Here is a 13,002-nt window from a genome sequence, read left to right on the forward strand (position 1 = left end):
GTATACTCTCCCTCAAGCATATTTAAAATATTCTAGAGAGCATACTCTCATGTAATATTCAAATGTTCTAAAGAGTATACTCTCAAGCAATATTAATGTATTCTAGGGAGTAGAGAACATACCCTTGAGATTCTAGAGAGCATACTCTATCTGGTAGGTGTCTGTATTAAATAACCGAACGGTAATTCGATATCTATTGAGCGTTACCCCAATTTTTCCACTTATACAATGTAACGGGAAAATGAAATTTCTGTTTATAGCAACATTATGCATGTATACAAATAAACATGTAAATATATTTATCTAAATATCGTTTTACATTATTTTTATACTTTATTTAATGTTTCTTTTTAACTAATTAATTCCCTAGTCACTGTTTAAGAATATCTATATACAGTAAGATATGTAAAAAAATTATATGTTTTTTAATATACATACCTTAAGGCATATAAAAAATATTTAATATGTTTTTTTAAGGCAATGCTATATAGGGTGTTTTAAAGTGCATATGAGCAGATCTAAAAACATGGCAACACAAGTTTTACCAAATTTAACAATTTCACAAATTTTGACAACTATGTATGATTAACAAATTCCTAAAATTAACCCTGGAATATTTAAATTCTTAATATGTATTTTATTTGATAACAGACCAATTGTTATACTATACATTACATATTATTCCTATAGTAATCGTACGTACACATCTTTCATCATGGAAGAACATCCTTCATTTAATCTCATATTACAGATGAGATTAAATTTCACTTCTACGCAGTTTAATTTAACAATAATTATTTAAAAATTTTCCATAAAGCTTAAAAGAATTTTCACAAAAATATTCATAAAAGAAAAAAAACAAAAATTTATGAATATTTTAATTAATGAAACAAAGGAATAAAGGAAAGGGATAATTAAAAGAATTTTATTATGCAGTTTGGAATGACAATTACAAAGTCGATTAAGTATAAACCATAAACCTTTTTTCAACAGGGAGGCTGTGATTTTTTAGTAGTTTGAATGGGGTTTCCTTTGGCAAAGTTCTTTCAAATACTACCGAATATGCGCTACTTTCATGATCTTCATGTCTCTTATTTTTCGTCATTCATATTCGAAGTGAAATAGTTTTATGCAATTATGTTCTTTTAACACCTTTTCCAATGTTATAATTCTTAATTAATATTTTCATAATATTATCAACGTTCTTCTGTCTTTTTCAAAATTTTTCAATTTTTCAAATATAATTTTACTACGAGTATCCAAGAAAAAAATTATTATTTACCTAAAATTTACCTTAAATTTTACTATAGACGCCTACATTTTTTGTGCTCACTTGGGTATGGGTACTCAAAAAAATAAAAATTATAAGCATAAAAAAATATAAAATTAAATTATTTAATTCTTTTTTTTTAAATATACAAAATACGATAAATTTGCCGCAGAATTTCCTACAACCAACTGATTATTTTTTTCTGATTTCCTAAAAAAAATTTTAATGCGGAAATTATTTTTAACCAAAAAATAAATAACTTTAATCTTTAAAATTTATTCACAAGAGGAAAATTTATTCTAGATTCCGAAATCTAATATTAAGAAAAGAAGAAATTATTTTAATTTTAATTTTTTGTTGTCTTACATTTTTAATAAAATAATTTGTATTTTATTTGTTTCTTTCCTTATTTTTACATTCAACATTAGCAATAATGTCTATAACCTTTAATATGAACTAGTAACCTTTAAGAATCTTTGATATTGTAAAATATAAACAACAGAGTCGTCATCTAGACCTCTTCAAAACTAAAAATGTCATATTTTTCGTTATAAAATGCCCACGAAATCTTTTATATGATAATTTTATCATAAATATTACTTGTGACATTTAAACTCCCTTAAGAAATGGCACGTCTTCATTGTCTTTATTTTTTAATTTTAAAATATTCATACGTTAAATTTTAAATTGCATTTGTTTTTTTAACATGTCGTTGTATAGACGACTTCGACTGCAGTAACATGTAAAAGACCATTAAATTTGCGTTTTGCAGTTCTGACTGCAAGAGATTTTATTAAATTAGATTAGTTAAAACTGCACTTCAAATACTAAAACAGCGCTGTCAATAAATACTCTGGTAGCAATAATTTTAATTTATATTCTTTCTCTACTAAAAATTGAATTCCCTACTAATTGGGGTTATGAATTGAAAAGCGGAAAAAATTTTTATGCTGTCGATTTGACGAAAGATCTTTTGCAATTTTATCAACAAAAATGCAATGCTGTTTACTGCAAACAACGTGCTGCCATTGCAGATCTTTTTTAGAACTGCAAACGCGAAATTAAACTGAAATTAAATTTCTGTTGGAAATACATTAAAAGCTGAGAGACACTACATCCATAAATGGTGCACATACAACATAATTTTATTACCATTTTTGCCGCTGTGCTGTTCAATATTTTATTTTAAACAATTAAGTTGCATTAATTATTTCATATGCATACTGCTTCATAAGTGCACTAATACCAAAAATTCGCGTATTTGGGTCATAAAAATAGTCTGTTAATTCAATAACTTTTAAAGTTATTCAATGAATTTTAATTCCATTTTGCATATTATTTGCACAAAATCTTTCTTTTTTTTCCAAGTTTTTTAATAAATTAATTTCATTTAATTCAAATATTAATCAAATAATAAAATCACAAATAATTTCTTATTAAAATTTTGAAAAAAGAAAAATTCTTCCATGCAATTTATTACCTTCCCATATTTAATGTAAATAAAGATAATCACCTGTACAAACGCCATTAATAATGCAAAAATAAAACAAAATCCAATGAAAAATGCAAATTCATAATAATTTCCTAATTAAACTTTAATTATAAAGTTTAATATAATTACATAATTTATTGTAAGCTATTAAAAATGTTTACTTTACTTATACATGCACCATATAGATCATATTCACAAATACATAGACGTGTATGCATTATATACGTGTAAAATATTATGTTCAATGTTATAAAAGGTGTTCCCTTTTATATTTACATTGTTGCACGTTCAAAAAATTATAATATAAAAATTCCGTACTCATTAAGAATTAATTTAAAAAACAAAACAGAAAAAAAAAGTTTTTAAACTCAAAGAAAAATTTCATTCTACAATTTTATACTCATGTATCAGCAGAAAATGTACACCGAAAAAAAAAAAAATTAAAAAAACCAGAAATGAAAAGAAAGTGAAACGGAAAGCAGTTTTTTTTCCACTCTTTTTAATTTTGTGCCTTTCTATTTATTTCTCTTTTTTGTTTCCTTCTTTTTGTACTCTTTACTCATTTACATCATAGTTCTATACTTTAGTTTTGCTTTGCGTGCATTTAATTGTTTCAATTAAAATCAAAAAGAGAAAATTAAAATAACAGTTAACAAAATGGTATAATTTACGCGGTACAATATTGTATGTGTGTACATATAAATATTAATAGAAAACATGTGTTTTGAAATTTGAAATCTTAAATTCAAATTATTAAAATATTTTGTTTAATATATAAAATTCTAAATTAGATAGATTAGAGATTTGTTAACATAATCATCAAAATAGCAGCGAATTATAATAAAACAAATGTGTTGAAATTAGTAACATAATATAATTTCAATAATTTATTTAATATAATATACAGTAGTATTCATAGAAATCGGGACATAAAAAAGTACGAGAATTAAATAACCTATTTTAGGTAATTGAGGAGAGGTACAACATATTTTTCTTCTAGCAGTAGAATAAAATTGGGTATGGTTTAGGGCAAGTATTAAAGTAACACAGCGAATGAATAAAACAACCGCTAAATTGGCAGTACTTGTAGTAGTTATCGGCAATTCAGGTTACTAATTACATCCTTTGAAATTTTTTTGTTGGAATATTTCTACAATCACATATATTAAGAACAAATCGAGACCACTCTTAAAGAACAACAAATTATCACCTCCATCAAAATTGCTGCCACAGACATCATTCAAATATCGGAAAATTAAATATCGTAAATTTTTATCGTAAATTTTTTTTTTATTTTTATAATTACAGATTATATTAAACAGCTTTTACTCAACCTTTTAATTACATGCTATTAAATGTTTAATAAATAATTAACATAAAAATTTTAATTGAAGCAAAAATTCAAATTTATATCGTACAAGTTAAAATTGCAAATATCGTAAAATTAAAATTAAATATCGTAAATTTTATCGTAAAAAAATTTTTTTTATTTTTATAATTACAGATTATATTAAACATTTTTTACTTAATATTTTAATTACGTACTATTAAATTTTTCACTTAATTCAATCAATTTAAATTTAAAACTCTTTCATATTGTTTTTGTCATTGTTTACTTAGTAATTTAATTAAAAATTTACAAAAATTTTTTTTTATTTAATAAAAATATAAGAGTCAAAATATTCTCTACATACAAGTAAACCACTTAATTAACTTAAATAAGTGGATAAAAACAAAAGGACAAAAATCAATAAAAATTCAATTATGTAAAATAAAATTTTCTTTGAAAATTTTTTCAATTATTTTATGACCTTTTTACCTAATTATATACAATTTATGTGTATAGTTTATGTTGTATAAAAGCATAAATTATATACCGCGAATTAAAAACAAAAAATTTAAATGCATTCAAAAATTTTATATTGATAAAAAAAAAATGTTTAATCAAAAAGTTGATCAAGTTCTTTTTACAATCAATTTACTATATTTAATGTAATTAAAATTTTATTGAATAAATACATACATACATACAATATTATAAGTATATTTAACAGTTATACATAAATTTTTCACATTGACAAAGTTCAATAAGCTTTTTAATAAAATTATGAATATTGCCAAAGGATATTAAAATGTCCATTATATTATTTATTATAATAATTTTGAATTTTCCATCCCTCCTCTTCCCTCCTCAATATTATATCTAATGTTTTTTAATTTTTCCATTAGTTTAAATTAATGATTAATTCCCCGGGGTATATAAATATTATATACGCATACAAAACTGTTATATATATAAAATTTTGATTTTGAATTGGACTATTCTATACAATAAATCTTTTTTTTTTTTTAAATTAATTAATGCTTCTAGAAAATAAAATAAAAAAAATAAAAATAATAATTTAATTTTATTTAATTTTAATGGAGTAGACGTCCTTCATGCACAATCTTAAGTAAAACTTCTAAAGAAAAAAAAATATACTTTGTTAAATTTCAATGAACTTATATATAGCGTGGAATTATATATAAAGAAATAAATGAAAAATCGAATGAAAATAAAAAAAAAATTATTTAATAGTTTGTATTGAAAATTTTTTAGAAAAAATATATAATTATTTCATTAAAAATTTAATGTTTTTAAATTATTAAAGTGGTCTGTCATAAATTTGTTAAAAGAAAATTAACATGCGTATGGTTTAGAAATATAGATTTTCTTATTAAAAACGAGTTTAATTGTGCTCTTGAATTTTTCTTCAAAGTAAACTAATTACAAAAATCTTTGCAATTTTAAAGTGATTAAAATAATGCCGACCGCAATCATAAAATATAAGCGCTATTTTTATTATTAATTGTTGATCAGTCATTCTTGGTGGGAATAAACACTGAAACAACCTCCTAAATAAATGTGTAATATTAATTCCATACCAATGATTCTGGTACTTAATCCGGGATATATAGGGTTTATAACTTTATAATAATAAATTAAGTTTTTTCTTTTTTAACATCAACTGAATAAGATGTGAGCCAATTTTTTAAATTAGAAAAAAAATCTTTAAATAATTTATTATTATACAAAAACCTCCCAAAAAAATACAAAATTCTTCTAGTTTTTCAAAAATTTGTTAAGTCAATTCTAAGGCAAGTCAAAATCTGAATATATTAAAAATCCACAAAAATATGCTATAAAAAATTTAATAAGGGCTTGAAAGATGAATAAAAACACTTTGATAATGTAGCATTTTTACGTTCAACAGATAAAAGTAATACTGTTATAAACAATAGAATACGTTATTTAAATTACTTTTAATCATACACCAAAATATTTCAAAGATTACATTCATTTAGGATGAGGCAAAAAAAAATTGAAAGAGTCGATAAGTTAATGCACAAATTTAAGTGTTAATTGCGCGCTTTAAAAAAAATTATTGTATTTTTTTGATGGTATGATGTTGACCATTAGATTTCTGTATTAATAGAATTTACAAAAATTTACAGTTTTTGAATTCTGCTAAAAATTCAAATTTTACAAATTTCGGCAGGCAATTTGAAAGGAGTGAAGGTGGAAAAAAAATGGTTCTTTTAATGAAATGAAATATTAGTGTCTATAAGCTGCTAAAATTTCGGACTCCTATAGCCTTTGGTCTAAAAGAAAAACAATATTAAAAATTAAAAAAAAAACGAATAACGCTTAATTTTACTATTTATTAAATTTATTAAATACGACAATTTCGTTTTTTCCACGGGTCCAAGGACAAACGGATCAACGAATGAACAAGCACTTTTTTACAAAAAAGTTTTTTTGGAGAAGTGCAACAAAAAACCAAACCGTTTTTGGTCATTAAATAAAAATATCAGAATCACTTTAAAAGGACGATAGACAACAAAACAGAAAATATAACAAGTAAAACTAAAGAACAGACAAAAAAGAAAAGGATTTGAAATGAGAATAATTAAAAAAAAATTTACTTAACAACACCACAGAGACAAAATTTTTATTACTTCAAGTTATATTTAAACTTTAATATAGACGTACACGTTTTTTTGTAGACTTTTATTCTTGATATTGATAATTTTTTGTTTCTTGTTTTTTAAATATTTAAATTTAATTTGAGTATTTTTCATAAGTTTTCTGTCGAGCAAATTTTTTTTAATTAGTTTTATTCTATCTACTTCAGTATCTTGCATGCCAGGACATTCAGCGCAGAGAAGAATCCTATATGCAAAACCATACACCACAAGTGTATTGTAAACTCGTTAGTATGCGGACTCTGGATACCAGGCGCCCTCCAGTTTAAACGAGCCTTCCCATGTTATGCCTGCCATGGTGACTATACTTTCCCGCGCTACTCGTGGGAATAAAATGGAGAACGTAAATAATAAACGGCGGAAACGGAAGGACCATCGACCAGCGCGGCGGATACAAGCGTCCCGGGTGAACCAAAAGAGCCCAAGCCCATTGGGAAGTCCAGTACCGCTTCGGTATTTGCTGTTGGCGGGCTAGTGTGGCACCTAGGACGACAAAAGAGGCTGTGGCAGGGCAGGCGCCCACCAAAATGTGTAAAAAGGCGGCAATGGGAAGCAAGGCTCATGTAGAGCCTTCGTCTAAAGGGCCAAAGCCCATAGACAAGAGCCGGAGGAAATAATATGGCTGTGAGGTGCATCCAGATAAATCCACAGCATGCTCGGGCATCTACTGATGTTCTAGCTCATAGATTTATGAAGGATCAGCTCGATATCGCCCTTATCCAAGAGCCTAATATAGTGAAGGATCAAGTTAAAGGCCTAACAGGTGAGGTATTCTATGATAATACAATTGGGGGCAGGCCTAGGGCTTGCATTTTGTTTAGTAAAAGGCTAACGTATTTTCGCATTCCAGATTACTGTTCTGAGGATCAGGTAGCTGCGTTGGGGAAGGTGAAGTGCTCCGGGGGTTGGACAGAGTTCATTGTGTGCTCATCCTACCTCCCGGGAGACTGTGCCCACCCGGACAAGCATCTGAAACATCTAGTGGACTTTTGTGGAAGGAGGAACTTCCACCTTATAATAGGAAGTGATGCAAATGCTCACCACACCGTCTGGGGAAGCAGTAATATAAACAAAAGAGTACCTACTTGAATTTATATATAGCAATAAATTAATGGTTATGAATGAGGGCAATAGGCCAACATTCATAAATGCAGTTAGGGAATAGGTCCTTGACATCACCCTTTGCACTGAGATTATCGGCAGTAGGGTTAGTGGATGGCATGTCTCAAATGAGACATCCATGTCCGATCATAAGCAGATTAGGTTTGATATCATGGTCTCCGGGGGCCTGGCAGAAGAAATGTATCTGGTACTTCAATCCACAGATTGGATTGAAGTACCAGATAGCTTCTGTCAGAACGGTGATGGATATCGAATTGGCTAGCGAGGCTCTGATGGCGGCTATTACTAGTGCCTACCATGGGAGCTGCCGCGTTAAGCCGAGGTGTCGGGTTCGTGGGAAGAGTATAAAAACTCACTCACGAAATACAATAAAGAAATTAGGAAAGCGAAGAGAATTTCGTGGAGGGCGTTCTGCAAGGGCATTGATCAACTCTCCAGCAGTGCGCGTCTTCACAGGGTGTTTTCCAAAAAGTATGTTAGCGGGTTGGGCGTAATGGAACGGCCTGATGGCTCCATGACTGAGAACGGAAAGCAGACGTTGGAGTTTATGGCGTCAACTCAAATCACTCAAATGCGGTCATTGAACCAAGGGCATCCTAGCCCAGGAGGGATGACTGGCAGCGATCCCGTCCGGTCTTCACGATGGGTAGGATTAGATGGACTGTTTTCTCTTTCAGGCCCTTCAAATCTCCAGGTGATGACGGGGTATATTCTGCATTTTTGCAGAGGGGTTTCCAACATTTCGCCAGAGCACTGTTGGAAATTTTTCGTGCCAGGAATGCGTAGTGTTACATCTCTTAGACATGGAGGGTGGCTAAAGTGGCGACCAAGCAAGCACCCAAGGTCTTTCCGTCCAATCAGCCTTACTTATTGAAAGCAATGGAAAAAGTGATTGATAGATTTATACGGGACGATGCACTGGGAAGCAATCCCTCGTTCTGTAGAGTCTGGTGGGGGTCCTTGAAAACTCACTGGAAGTGCGGGAGGTGGCAGTTGGCTGCTTCCTTGATATAGAGGGAGCTTTTAACAACACCCCATATCATGTCATCTGTGAGTCGTTGCACAAACGAGGGATTGATGCGACGACTAGCAAATGGGTTAATCGGATGCTACAGGATGGGATTATTAAGTCCACCATAGCTGACCATATACTCTTCATCTCCGCTGCAAAAGAGGTTTTCTCGCCCCTCCTGTGGTCCATTGTAGTGGATGATCTAATCGCTGGTCTCAGGGGCTCCGGGGCACGTGTCTGGGGATACGCCGACGATGTCGCCTTCGTCGTACGGTGAAAAAAAAAATTAAAATGTTTTCAATTCGGAAATTTGATAAAAAAATTATTAAAAATTTTTAATTTTATGTAAAATTACAAAACATTGACAAAAATGTTTTTTCTTTTTTTGAATTTGAATTTTGAATGTAATCATTAATTTCACTCTGTGTGTCCGTCTTTCTGTTCTATCACAAAACATCAAATCCTCTCGACAATAATTTTTGAAAATTAACTTTTATCTCAAATCAAGTTCTTCCACATCACTCCCAAATTACAAATATTCTATTTTCAATTTTTATTATATTGTATATATATACATATTATATATGTATATATTCAATGATACTTAAAATCAATTTATGTTATTATTATTATAAAAAATTGGTCAAAGCAAAATTATTACACTTAAAAACTATAAAATATTAAGTAGCATTTTATAAAACACTTGAATATTTTTTATTATACTCTATACACACTCCTCATAACATGTCTATATAAATTAATTTATTAAAAGTGCAATTAAGGAAAAAAAAACAACCTAAAAACACTTTATTAAAATTTCCTCCAGTTTTCCTTTTTTTTTTAAATTGCATTCATTATCTATATTTAAAATGTCATTGTCATTAAATAAATGATCAATTTATTTTGGGTAATTATTAGAATTTTTCATATACCATAAATCATTTTGAGCACAGACAAATAAACATCATTCCCTGGCATTAATAAAATCTCTCATTACCAATATAATAAATTTAATGAAGATTTCTAATTTTCCCTTTTTTTTTTGGTTATAATCTTAACCTTTTTTAGATTTATTAATTCTATATTATAGCTTAATATTAATTAAATTACCATTTAAAATATTATTAGTAGCTACCTTCAATTTTTTTTTCTACACGATTTTACCTATACGATTTTATACCTATACGAACATTAATAATTTTTTTTTTTTCAACACTATTTAGCATACATGCCTAAAAATGCATGTCAAATACTTGAAAATGAGGTTTTATTGATAGTACAGTGTGGCCTCTTTAAAATTAAATCGTGCAAGAAGAGAGAAAAAAAAAGGAATTGAAAAACAAAAACGACAGCGACTTTTTTACATCAAATATAATATTTTTATCTATAGAAAATAGAGAGAAAAAAAAAAAACATAGAATTTGTTCTTTTCTTCTCTTCTCAAAACCCCCTTCTCTCTTTTAAATTTCGTTTTTTTTTTTTGCATGTTTCTGCTCCGCTCCCTTCTCTTTTATACGCTCATTCATTTATATATGCTTATACTCTATATTCAACGAACCATCGCATGCTTTTATTCACATGAAAGAATGATTGATGAAAATTGTCTATCTCTTTCACATCCGCTGTCAGATTAGATAAATAATTTCATGAATTTATTTGGTTTTTTCTCCTTTATTCGTTCTAAAGCAAAAAAAAAAAATGAGAAAAAACAAAATTTCTATACAAAAAATTCTCTATATAAAAGTTTGCCTTTAATTTTAAATTAAAAAAAAAAATTAGGAAAAAAAAGTTACGGTTATTAATAACGGTATAAAGAATATAAGGATAATACAAAAAAAAAAATAACAAAACTAGGAAAATAGCAAAAAAAGTAGTAAAACTGACTGTGAAGAATTGAAAGAGTTTTATTCATCTATCGATGTAGAAAACACTGAATTTCACAAAAAAAAAAAAATAGAAAGTTTTGGTAAAAAAAACTGCTTTTGAAATTCGTTGTCAAATTTTTGTGACATTATTTATTTTAAATTCTATCTGGTCCTATGTGTCAAAGGATAAAAATAACAAGAATATGAAAAAAAATAAATATTTAAACTTCAACTTTTTTGACAATATTGCAACACTAGACATCATTTAAAATATTTATTTTTTATCGTAAAAAATACTCTTGACAACAAACTATATTCATCAAGGAATAAAATTTAAACATAGAAATGTGATGAGGCTTGTCTTTCCTAAATAAAGTACCTAAAGTCTATGTCATTTCTATTTGTCATTTGTAGGTTTGTGTATACATTCTGTAATAATAACGTAATAATAACGTAATAATGAAATGATAATTACAAATAAACAATTAATTAACACAATAGATTAACAAAAAAACCCTTACAATATTTAATGACTTTCAGAATATTGACAGAGGTATAGAGTTTTTAGAATTTTGAACCTCTTACAATTAGAAGCTTGACTCGATATTAGAAATATTTTACATGAAAGTCTATTTTCAATTGGATGAGTATAAGTACTCTTTTGTAAAAAGAAAACAGCACCCTTCCGCTTCGATTGTCTCATTTTGCTGGAGAAATCGTCATGATAGGGTAACGACTATTACCCTTCTATACTTGTAAATGCAAATTGCCTTATACGATTGCCAAACAAATGAATGATGTAGACCAAAGAGAAAAGTCAAAGCGTAAAAATTAAAAAATGTTCTCTTCAAAGTCGACTGAAATAAGTGATCTAATGCCTTCTGGTCGAATTCTTTGCCGACATCAACTAAATTGCTGAAGCAAAGGTATAGAAGGAATTGTTTTTCGAATTATTCTTCAATACACCATTTCTTTGATAAATTTCTTGATGCAACACAAATAAAACTTAAGGTTCAGTTCAAATTTTGTAAATTCAATTTGAAACATTCAAAAAACCAAACATTTTTATATATTTATAAAATTTAATAAGTAAATTGAAAAAACCGTTCTGTTGTTAATTATATTTGAACAAATTTTGAATTAATTTTTTCATTGTTTATTATATTAAAACAATGTCAGAAATTGGAAAACAAAAATAATTTACATAATTCCGGCCCTCCCTCTCCTACCTCATTCTATCTCTTATTCATTTTTACTTCTAGAAACTTAATAAATTTACATAAATTTTATCTTATTATTTACAGTAAATTTTATTCAATAAGTAATATATATAGATTATATATATTTAACTCTTACATAAGTTATACTAACTTAAAATTAACCCTTTATTTTATTGATAACTTATAAAATAACAAAGAAGGGAATATAAACAGAAACCCAAGTTATAAAATAAGAAAAACAAAAGCAAATTCTTAAACTTAATAATAAAACCAAAAAATATCCAAGGTAAATATAAAAATGACTAAAGGTATATGTAGGTAGATCCTTTATTTAATATATTATTGTAGTGATTTTGATTAGATAAACATTGATTAATTTTGATAAGTCTTTTTTTCATTGATTTTCACCTTGATTTTATATAAGGTAAAATAAACAATAAATAAAATAAAAAGTATGTATTGACCGTCCTTAGTTTATTTTATACAATTTAATTAATATATATGCAAGGTGTCCGAGACTCGGTTAGATATTCCCAGAGCAGGATGAGAAAATTTGTTCAGAGAAAAAGATTATTCAAGATATTTTTCTTTTTCACCCACACCCTCTCTCTATGCCTATAAAGTATAAAATCTTTTTGAAAAGCATTATTATTTTTAAATTTAATATCCGTACAACTCGGGATGCTAAATGCTACGTTTGGTCCGTCTTAACTGTATGGCGTGAAATTTTGGATACTGAAGACTTCACATATGAATTAAATTGAAGCTTTTGAAATGTATGCTGCTTTTAAGATATACAGAAGAATGCAAAGGATATCCTGGATAGACCAGATTTCTAACACCGAAGTTCTAAGACATATGGGTACAGAAAGAACAATGCTTCAGCTTGTTAGAAAAAGAAAAACTGCGTATTTTGAACATCTGATACGCAATAACAAACATGAACTTATACAATCGATAGTTCACAGAAGAATCGAAGGAAAAAGAGAAGTAGG

The 13,002-nt window shown here is 27.8% G+C and overlaps 1 protein-coding gene across 3 annotated transcripts in view; it reads right to left on the reverse strand.

Moving 5' to 3' along the window:
- LOC129608336 (1-phosphatidylinositol 4,5-bisphosphate phosphodiesterase classes I and II) overlaps window positions 1-13,002 on the reverse strand; it is a 285,565-nt gene that overhangs the window by 200,549 nt on the left and 72,014 nt on the right. The window lies entirely within an intron of this gene.

Source organism: Condylostylus longicornis, unplaced genomic scaffold, assembly GCF_029603195.1.
Source record: "Condylostylus longicornis isolate FDR11 unplaced genomic scaffold, ASM2960319v2 ptg000031l, whole genome shotgun sequence".
Lineage (NCBI taxonomy): Eukaryota > Metazoa > Arthropoda > Insecta > Diptera > Dolichopodidae > Condylostylus > Condylostylus longicornis.